This window comes from Amblyraja radiata, chromosome 29 (assembly GCF_010909765.2).
Source record: "Amblyraja radiata isolate CabotCenter1 chromosome 29, sAmbRad1.1.pri, whole genome shotgun sequence".
NCBI lineage: Eukaryota > Metazoa > Chordata > Chondrichthyes > Rajiformes > Rajidae > Amblyraja > Amblyraja radiata.
This window is the reverse complement of record NC_045984.1, coordinates 5,478,342-5,488,510: the sequence shown is the minus strand read 5'-3', so window position 1 is coordinate 5,488,510 and position 10,169 is coordinate 5,478,342.

Below are 10,169 nucleotides of genomic sequence, written 5' to 3'. Positions count from 1 at the left end.
AGGCATTTAAATCCCCAGGGCCTGATGGTCTGCATCCCAGAGTACTCAAGGAGATGGCCCTAGAAATCGGCGGTGATCATTTTCCAATGTTCTCTCAACTCTGGATCAGTTCCTGTGGACTGGGGGTTAGCCAATGTAACTCCACTTTTTAAGAAAAGAGGGAGAGAGAAAACAGGGTATTATAGACCAGTTAGCCTTACATCGGTAGTGGGGAAGCTGCTGGAGTTGATTATTAAAGATGTTAAAGCAGCACATTTGGAAACCAGTGATGGGTTCAGTCAAAGTCAGCATGGATTTATGAAGACAAAATCATGCTTGACTAATCTTCTGGAATTTTTTGAAGTAACAAGTAGAATGGATAAGGGAGAGCCAGTGGATGTGGTGTATCTGGATTTTCAAAAAGCCTTTGACAAGGTGGCACACAAGAGATTAGTGCGCAAAATTAGAGCACATGGTATTGGGGGTAGGGTATTGAAATGGATAGAGAACTGGTTGGCAGACAGGAAGTATAGAGTAGGAATTAACGGGTCCTTGTCAGAATGGCAGGTAGTGACTAGTGGGGTGCCGCAAGGCTCAGTGCTGGAACCCCAATTGTTTACAATATATATTAACGATTTAGAGTTTGCGGATGACACAAAGCTGGATGGCAGTGTGAGCTGCGAGGAGGATGCTATGAAGCTGCAAGAGTGACTTGGATAGGTTGGGTGAGTGGGCAGATGCATGGCTGATGCAGTATAATGTGGATAAACATGAGGTTATCCACTTTGGTGGCAAGAGCAGGAAGGCAGATCTGAATGGTGTCAGATTAGGAGAAGGGGAGGTGCAACGAGACCTAGGTGGGCTTGTACATCAGTCACTGAAGGTAAGCTTGCAAGTTCAGCAGGCAGTAAAGAAAGCCAATGGCATGTTGGTCTTCAATGCGAGAGGATATGAGTTTAGGAGCAAGGAGGTCCTGCTGCAGTTGTACAGGGCCCTGGTGAGGATCGCTGGTTCGACGCGGGCTCGGTGGGCCAAAGGGCCTGTTGCCGAGCTGTATCTCTAAATGAAAAAATAGCATGAGTAGGGAGGGGAAGCCTGACTGTGGGAAGAATGCCCAGGAAAGGACTTCAATTTAGAAAGATATCAGAAACCTAAGCAGTGTATTTGAACAGATATAACAATAGCTTGTTGAACACAATTCCCTTTAGAAATCTTTAAAGCGTTGGTTTTTGGACTGGTAATTGATTGGAAACAGCTGCCTGAGAAAGTTTTAACCCATGTATTCTTGATAAGTACAGTTAATGATGGAAAACAAACCTGATTTTTTATGATCACATATAGATACATGCAGGCTGAAGATACATGCAGGCTGAAGATACATGCAAGCTGAAGAATTCAGGTACATGGTTGATGGAAGGAGAGATAGATTTGTATTTATAAAATAAACATTACTTCATTCTTTACAAACATCTGAAGGCTTTACACAAACAGCGATTTTTCGTTTAAGTTAGGGCCAATTGTTGTTGCAAATTGAATATTTCGTTTTTCTCAATACATGAACTCATGAAGGTTGCCAATTTTATTTGCAGTGTGGGAATAGTTTAAAAAATGTAGTGAAAGATGAGGTAATAATGAAGGTCCAGTTTACAATCGTTATCTCACTTATGCCAGGTTAACCCACTGTGAACCAATGGCCAAAAGAGGCAAGGTCATAATACATGTGAGAGCAGTTAGAGTCATAGAATCGGAGACTGATATAGTGTGGAAACAGGCCCTTTGGCACAACTTGCCCACACCGGCCAACATGTTCCAGCTACACTAATCCCACCTGCCTGTGTTTGGTCCATATCCCTCTCCCTTCCCCCCTCTCTCCCCGCCTCTCTCACCTTCTCTTTCCGCTCCCTCTCTCCACTCCCTCTCTCTCCCCTCTCCTATTTGAGTGTTGAACAGTCTACTTTAGTTTAGCTTATTTTGTTATTATTGTCACGTGTATCGAGGTTCAGTGAAGAGCTTTTTTGTTGCGTGCTATCCAGTCAGCAGAAAGACGATACATGATTACAATCAAGCCATCCACAGCTTACAGATACAGGACCAAGGGTATAATGTTATGGCAAGATAAAGTCCAATTAAAGGTTGTCTGAAAGTCTCCAATGAGGTAGATGGAGATTCAGCTCCACTCTCTAGTTGGTGTGACAACAGTTCAGTGGCCTGATAATAGTTAGGAAGAAACAGTCCCTGAATCTGGAGGTATGCATTTTCAAAGTTCTGGACCTCTTGCTTGACGGGAGAGGGGCGACCGTGGTGAGACTGGTCCTTGATTATGCTGCTGGCCTTGCCGAGGCAGTGTGAAGTGTAGATGGAGTCAATGGCAGGGAGGTTGGTTTGTGTGATGGTCTGGGCTGCGTCCACAATTCTCTGCAATTTCTTGCCGTCTCGGATGGAGCTGTTCCCAAACCATGATAAAATGATTTCTACAGCTTATCTGTTGTTGGGGACATGCCAAACTTCCTAGGCCTTCCTCAGATCTGTTACGTATGTCCTGGGTTGATGAGTAGAATCAACTAAGTGTTCGGCTGGCAACCGGAAGATAGCCGGTTCGAATCCCGCTTGGAGTGCATACTGTCGTTGTGTCCTTGGGCAAGACACTTCACCCACCTTTGCCTGTGTGTGAATGTGTGTGAATGTGTGTGAGTGATTGGTGGTGGTCGGAGGGGCCGTAGGCGCAGATTGGCAGCCACGCTTCCGTCAGTCTGCCCCAGGGCAGCTGTGGCTACAGAAGTAGCTTACCACCACCGAGTGTGACTGAGGAGTGAATGAATAATGCGATGTAAAGCGCCTTGAGTATTAGAAAGGCGCTATATAAATCCCATCCATTATTATTATTATTATAGAATAAGCTGCATCTTCTTACGAAAGCAAGTTTATTCTACAGGAAGGAGTATGGTAAATTGTGTTGTGCAACTCATTTTGTTTGTCTTCTTTGGGTTACCGTATCGCTGACTTACCAATAGGTAACAGTAGGGGGAGGCAGGAGACATTAATAAAATAAAGATGATCACATACAAATACACTGCACACATTTTCGATTGAATTCATTCAGTTTAGTTTAGAGGTGCAGCACGGAAACAGGCCCTTCAGCCCCCCAAGTCCATGCCGACCATCGATCACCCGAACACTCGTTCTATGCTATTCTATCCTACACACGAGGGAGAATTTACAGAAGCCAATTAACCCACAAATCTGCACATCTTTGGAGTGTGGGAGGAAACGGGAGCACCTGGAGAAAACCCATGAGGCCACAGGAAGAACGTACAAACTCCGCACAGACAGCAACCCTAGTCAGGGTCGAAACCGGGTCTCCGGTGCTGTAAGGCAACAGCTCAACCACGCTGCCACTGTGCTGCCCATTAAAAGATACAGCATGGAAACAGGCCTTTCGGCCCATCAACTCATTCTGACCATTGAACACCCGTTCACACTAGTTTCACCAGCTGTGCCACTGTGCCATCCTTGCTGTTAGCTAGAGAGGAGCCTGTTGTTTGACCAGCTCAATCACCATGCCACTGTGCTGTAAATTAGCCTCATTTTATCCCTGCAAAGACAGAACGCTTGATCGGGAAGCTAGGGTCAATGGTGACAAAACTAAAAGGTACACAAAAATGCTGGAGAAACTCAGCGGGTGCAGCAGCATCTATGGAGCGAAGGAGATAGGTAACGTTTCGGGCCGAAACCCTTCTTCAGACTGATAGGGGGTGGCGGGGAGTAGGAAGGAAAAAGGGAGGAGGAGGAGCCCGAGGGCTGGGGGATGGGAGGAGACAGCTCGAGGGCTAAGGAAGGGGAGGAGACATCAAGGGCTAACAAAATTGGGAGAATTCAATGTTCATGTCCGCCGGATGCAGGCTCCCCAAGCGGAATATGAGGTGCTGTTCCTCCAATTTCCGGTGCTGCTCACTCTGGCAATGGAGGAGACCCAGGACAGAGAGGTCGGATTGGGAATGGGAGGGGGAGTTGAAGTGCTGAACCACCGGGAGGTCAGGTAGGTTCTTGCGGACCGAGCGGAGGTGTTCGGCGAAACGATTGCCCAACCTCCGCTTAGTCTCACCGATGTAGATCAGCTGACATCTAGAGCAGCGGATGCAGTAGATGAGGTTGGAGGAGATACAGGTGAACCTCTGTCGCACCTGGAATGACTGCTTGGGTCCTTGAATGGAGTCGAGAGGGGAGGTAAAGGGACAGGTGTTGCATTTCTTGCGGTTGCAACGGAGCGTGCCCGGGGAGGGGGTGGTACGGGAGGGAAGGGAAGAATTGACAAGGGAGTTGCGGAGGGAGCGGTCATTGCGGAAGGCAGACATTGGGGGAGATGGGAAGATGTGGCGAGTGGTGGGGTCACGTTGGAGGTGGCGAAAATGACGTAGGATTATCTGTTGTATGTGACGGCTGGTGGGGTGAAAGGTGAGGACTAGGGGGACTCTGCCCTTGTTGCGAGTGCGGGGATGGGGAGAGAGAGCAGTGTTGCGGGGTATGGAAGAGACCCTGGTGCGAACCTCATCTATGGTGGAGGAGGGGAATCCCCGTTCCCTGAAGAATGAGGACATTTCAGATGTCCTGGTGTGGAACGCCTCATCCTGGGAGCAGATGCGGCGTAGGCGGAGGAATTGGGAGTAAGGGATGGAGTCCTTACAGGAGGCAGGGTCGGAAGACGTGTAGTCCAGATAGCCATGGGAGTCAGTGGGTTTATAATGTATGTCGGTCAGGCGTCTGTCCCCTGCGATGGAGATAGTGAGGTCAAGGAATGGTAGGGAAGTGTCGGAAATAGTCCAGGTGTATTTCAGTGCCGGATGGAAGTTGGTGGTGAAGTGGATGAAGTCAGTCAGTTGTGTGTGGGTGCAGGAGGTGGCCCCAAAGCAGTCGTCGATGTAACGGAGGTAGAGGTCGGGGATGGGGCCCTGGTACGTATTGAACAAGAATTGTTCGACGTACCCGACAAAGAGGCAGGCGTAGCTGGGGCCCATGCGTGTGCCCATAGCTACGCCTTGTGTTTGGAGGAAACGGGAGGAGTCAAACGTGAAGTTATTGAGGGTAAGGACCAGCTCCGCTAGGCGGAGGAGAGTGTCAGTGGCTGGGTATAGGTTGCTTCTCTGGTCGAGGAAGAACCGGAGGGCTTTGAGGCCATCCTGGTGGGGGATGGAGGTGTAGAGTGACTGGACGTCCATGGTGAAGATGAGGGGGTGAGGGCCTAGAGAATGGAATGCGCGGAGGCGGCGGAGAGTGTCTGAGGTGTCTTGAACATAGGTAGGAACAGATTTAACCAAGGGGGATAGTATGGAGTCAAGGTATGTGGAGATGAGTTCGGTGGGTCACGAACAAGCAGAGACAATGGGTCTACCGGGACAGTCAGGTTTGTGGATTTTGGGGAGAAGGTAAAATCGGGCCGTGCGGGGCTGGGGAACAATGAGGTTGGAGGCTCGGTCGGGCAGGGCGTGGGAATTGATGAAGTCGGTGATGGTGCTGGAGATAGTGGCCTGGTGCTCGTCAGTCGGGTCATGGTCCAGGGGTAAGTAGGAGGAGGTGTCCGAGAGTTGGCGCATGGCCTCAGCTTTGTAGAGATCGACGCGCGGGACTACCACAGCACCTCCCTTGTCGGCTGGTTTGATAACCCAATCTGGGTTGTTGCGGAATGATTCGATGGCAGTGTGTTCAGGGGTTGGAGTGAGACAGGGGAGTGGAGACGGTTGATGTCGCGACGGCAGTTTTGGATAAAGAGTTCCAAAGCCGGGAGGACACGAGGGGGGTTCCATGAGGAGAGGGTGCGTTGGAGACGGGAAAAGGGGTCATCAATGGGGGGCGAGGACTCCTTCCCGTGGAAGTGCGCTGTGAGGCGGAGGCGACGGTAGAAGAGCTCCAAGACGTGGTGGGCGCGGAACTCATTGAGGTGGGGACGGAGGGGGACAAAGGTAAGACCTCTGCTGAGGACAGACCGTTCGGTGTGGGAGAGGGGGAGGTCGGGGGGGATGGTGAACACCCGGCAGGGATGGGGGTTGGGGCCGGAGGGAGCCAGGTGGGTGGACTGGGGACGAGGTGATGTGTGGTGGGTGGTCAGGGGATGGGGGGGGGGGTGAGAGGGCTGTAATGTGGGTGGGGAAGAGCATGGGTCACATAGTTAGAGGGGGATGGGGAAGACTCAGTGGAACAGCCACTGAGGTTAGCAAGGCTGGGCAGCATGGCACTAGGACCCAGTGGAGTCAAGCCCAGGAGAGTGGGAGTAAGCAGCGTGGAGGCTCCAGGCCCAGTGCCGAGTCCAGGCTCCATGTAGGGCGACGGCTGTGGGTTGCTGGAGAGAGGTGGAGTGGCGCGGGTCAACGGACCCGATGGTGGGAGTCCAGTGGCAGTTGAGTCGGGGTCCGCGGGCGATGTGTGGGAGGTCCCGGTGGGCGGAAGGTCGGCGGGGCGGCGCGGGGCGGGTCGGCCAAAGCGGCGGGGCGGCGAGATGAGTCGGGTGAGTTGCGGTGGCCATGTTGGGGGAGCCCCGGTCCGCCGGTGATGCCCGGTGGGTCGGGTCCGGCGGTGATGTCCGGTAGGTCCGGTGCGGCGGCGATATTAGGCGGGCCCAGTGCGACGGCGTTGTTCAGTGGGCCCGGTCCGGCGACGATGTTGGATGGGCCCAGTGGGACGGCGATGTCGGGTGGGCCCGGTGCGGCGATGAGGTTGGGCAGTCCCGGGGGGGCGGCAAAGGTCGGTGGAATCAGCGAGGGGGAGAAAGTCCGAGTTACCGTTGAGGCGGCGAGGCTGGGCGTCATCGGTAGGCAGGTGAAGGTCGGTGAAGGCGGAGTCCTGGTGAGTATTGGAGGCGATCCTCGTTGCCAAGTTTGAGTATGCTGAAAGTGTCAAGAAAGTATCGAGAAAGACTATACATATGACGAGAAGGTGTCGAGAAAGACTGTAAAGGGCGGCAGCGATGGAGTTGCTGCCTTACACCACTTGCAGCGCTAGAGACCCGGGTTCGATCCCAACTATGGGTGCTGTCTGTACGGAGTTTGTACGTTCTCCCCGTGACCGCGTGGGTTTTCCCCAAGATCTTCGGTTTCCTCCCATTCTCCAAAGGCGTATAGGTTTGTAGGTTAATTGGCTCAGGTTTGCATACTTGGTGTACGTGTAAATTGTCCCTCGTGTGTGTCGGCTTGTGTTAATGTGTGGGGATCGCTGGTCGGTGTGGACTCGGTGGGCTGAAGGGCCTGTTTCCGCGCTGTACCTCTAAACTAAACTAAACTAAAAATTACTGCTCAGACTTATGATTAACAAGTTTGGTTTGGATATCTATCCATTATTTTATCATTCCTGAATTCAGCACGGTGGCGCAGCGGTAGAGTTGCTCATTTATAGTGCCAGAGTTCACTGGAGTTTGGAAGGATGAGGGGGATCTTATAGAAACATATAAAATTATAAAAGACTGGACAAGCGAGATGCAGCAAAAATGGTCACAATGTTGGGCGAGTCCAGAACCAGTGGCCACAGTCTTAGAATAAAGGGGAGGTCATTTAAGACTGAGGTGAGAAAAAACCTTTTCACCCAGAGAGTTGTGAATTTATGGAATTCCCTGCCACAGAGGGCAGTGGAGGCCAAGTCACTGGATGGATTTAAGAGAGAGTTAGATAGAGCTCTAGGGGCTAGTGGAGTCAAGGGATATGTGGAGAAGGCAGGCACGGGTTATTGATAGGGGACGATCAGCCATGATCACAATGAATGGCGGTGCTGGCTCGAGGGGCCGAATGGCCTCCTCCTGCGCCTATTTTCTATGTTTCAGAGATCCATGTTCGATCCAGAGAACAACAGAGGAGGAGGACTGAACTTTGGTGCCTTCCATCACAGTGGGAAACTTTGATGCTGCTGTGTGGGGATGTTTATGTTAAAGACTATCGTGTTCTGAGTTATTTATGTTATTTGTATGGCTGAATGGTGACCACAAATTTCAATGTACCAATTGGTGCATGTGACAATAAATGTCTCTTGTCTCTTGTCTTGACCATGGGTGCTGTCTGTACGGTGTTTGTACGTTCTCCCCGTGACCGCGTGGGTTTCCCCCGGGTGCTCTGGCTTCCTCCCTCACCCCAAAGACGTGCAGGTTGTAGGGCAATTGGCATTGGTCAAAATTGTAACTTATCCTTGGCATGTCGGATAGTGCTGGTGCATGGGGATCGCTGGTCGGCGCGGACTCAGTGGGCCGATGGGCCTGTTTCCACGCTGTATTTCTAAACTAAACTAAACGAATTCACCATTACATTTTCTTTTGCCTTGCAAGTGCAGTCACTCGTGTCTAATAATCCTCTTTTGCACCAACAAGATTATCCATAATACTTCTTCAATGATATTATGTTCTTTTTATCCAATTAATTAGTTTGAGGCATGCACCAGAGCACATGAGCATTCAAAAACAAGTAACAACCAGACATAATTAATTTGTTCTTTATGTCTTCACTGGGATTAATTGCCATGTCACTGAATAACCCAAAACTCAGAGTCAAATAGGACAAAGCATGACAACAATTCATTATTTTAAGTGTGTTCCATATACACTTCCAATGTACATCTAAATGGAGTATCATGTTACCAAGTTAAAGGGCATTGGTTAGTATTCACAATACTGTAAATGTTGACATTAATTTTGTGCGCAGGGGTAGAGGTGCTGCCTTGCAGCGCCAGAGACCCGGATTTGACCCTGACTATATGGGTGTTGGCTGTACGGAGTTTGTAAATTCTCCCCGTGATCGCGTGGGTTTCCTCCGGGTGCTCCGGTTTCATAAGTTCATAAGTTATAGGAGCAGAATTAGTCAATTTGGCCCATCAGGTCTTATCCATTGACTTGACCTCCACAGCATTCTGTGGCAATGAATTCTACAGATTCACCACCCTCTGACTGAAGAAATTGGTCCTCATCTCCTTTCCAAAGGTACGTGCTTTTATTCTGAGGCTATGGTTTCTGGTACTAGACTCTCCCACTCTCCAAAGGCGTACAGGTTTGGAGGTTAATTGGCTTCGGTAAAATTGTAAATTGCCCCAAGTGTGTAGGATAGCATTTAGTTTAGTTTAGTTTAGTTTAGAGATGCAGCGTGGAAACAGGCCATTCGGCCCACCGAGTCTGCACCGACTTGCAATCCCTGCACATTAACACTATCCTACACACACTAGGGACAATTTACATTTATACCAAGTCAATTAACTTACACACTTGTACGTCTTTGGAGTGTGGGAGGAAACCGAAGATCTCGGAGAAAACCCACGTGGCCACGGGGAGAATGTACAAACTCCATACAGACAGCACCCGTAGTTGGGATTGAACCCACGTCTCTGGCGCTGAAAGAGCTGTAAGGCAGCAACTCTACCGTTGGCCACCGTGCCGCCCCCAGTGCTGGTGTACAGGGTGATCGCTGGTTGGCGCGGACTCTGTGGGCTGAAGGGCCGGTTTCCACGCTGTATAGAGTCATAGATTGCTGCAGTGTGGAAAAAGACCCTTTGGCACAACTTGCCCACACAGGCCAACATGTCCCAGCTACACTTGTCCCACCTGCCCACGGTTGGTCCATATCCCTCCAAACCTATCCTATCCATGTAACTGACTAACTGTTTCTTAAATGTTGGGATAGTCCCTGCTTCAACTACCTCCTCTGGCAACTTGTTCCATACACCCACCACCCTTTGTGTGAAAAGGTTACCCCTCAGATTCCTATTAAATCTTTTCTCCACCTTAAACCTATGTCCTCTGGACCTTGATTCACCTACTCAGGGCAAGAGACTCTGGGCATCTACCCGATCTATTCCTCTCATGATCATATACACCTCAACTACCCCTCATCATCCTGCGCTCCAATGAATAGAGTCCCAGTCTACTCAACCTCTGCCTATAGCTCAGACCCTCTAGTCCTGGCAACATCCTCGTAAATCTTCTCAGTACCCTTTCCAGCTTGACAACATCTTTCCTACAGCACGGTGCCCAGATCTGAACATAATACTCTTAACGTGGCCTCACCAACGTCATATACAACTGCAACATGATCTCCCAACTTCTTTACTCAATACTATGACTGATGAAACTAATCTGAAATGTAATCTAAAGGGCCTATAACATCGGGCCGTCATTGCGGTGACTGGCTGCGGAGGCCTCAAATAGGCCCCAACCTCAGGTGGACTAGGAGGAG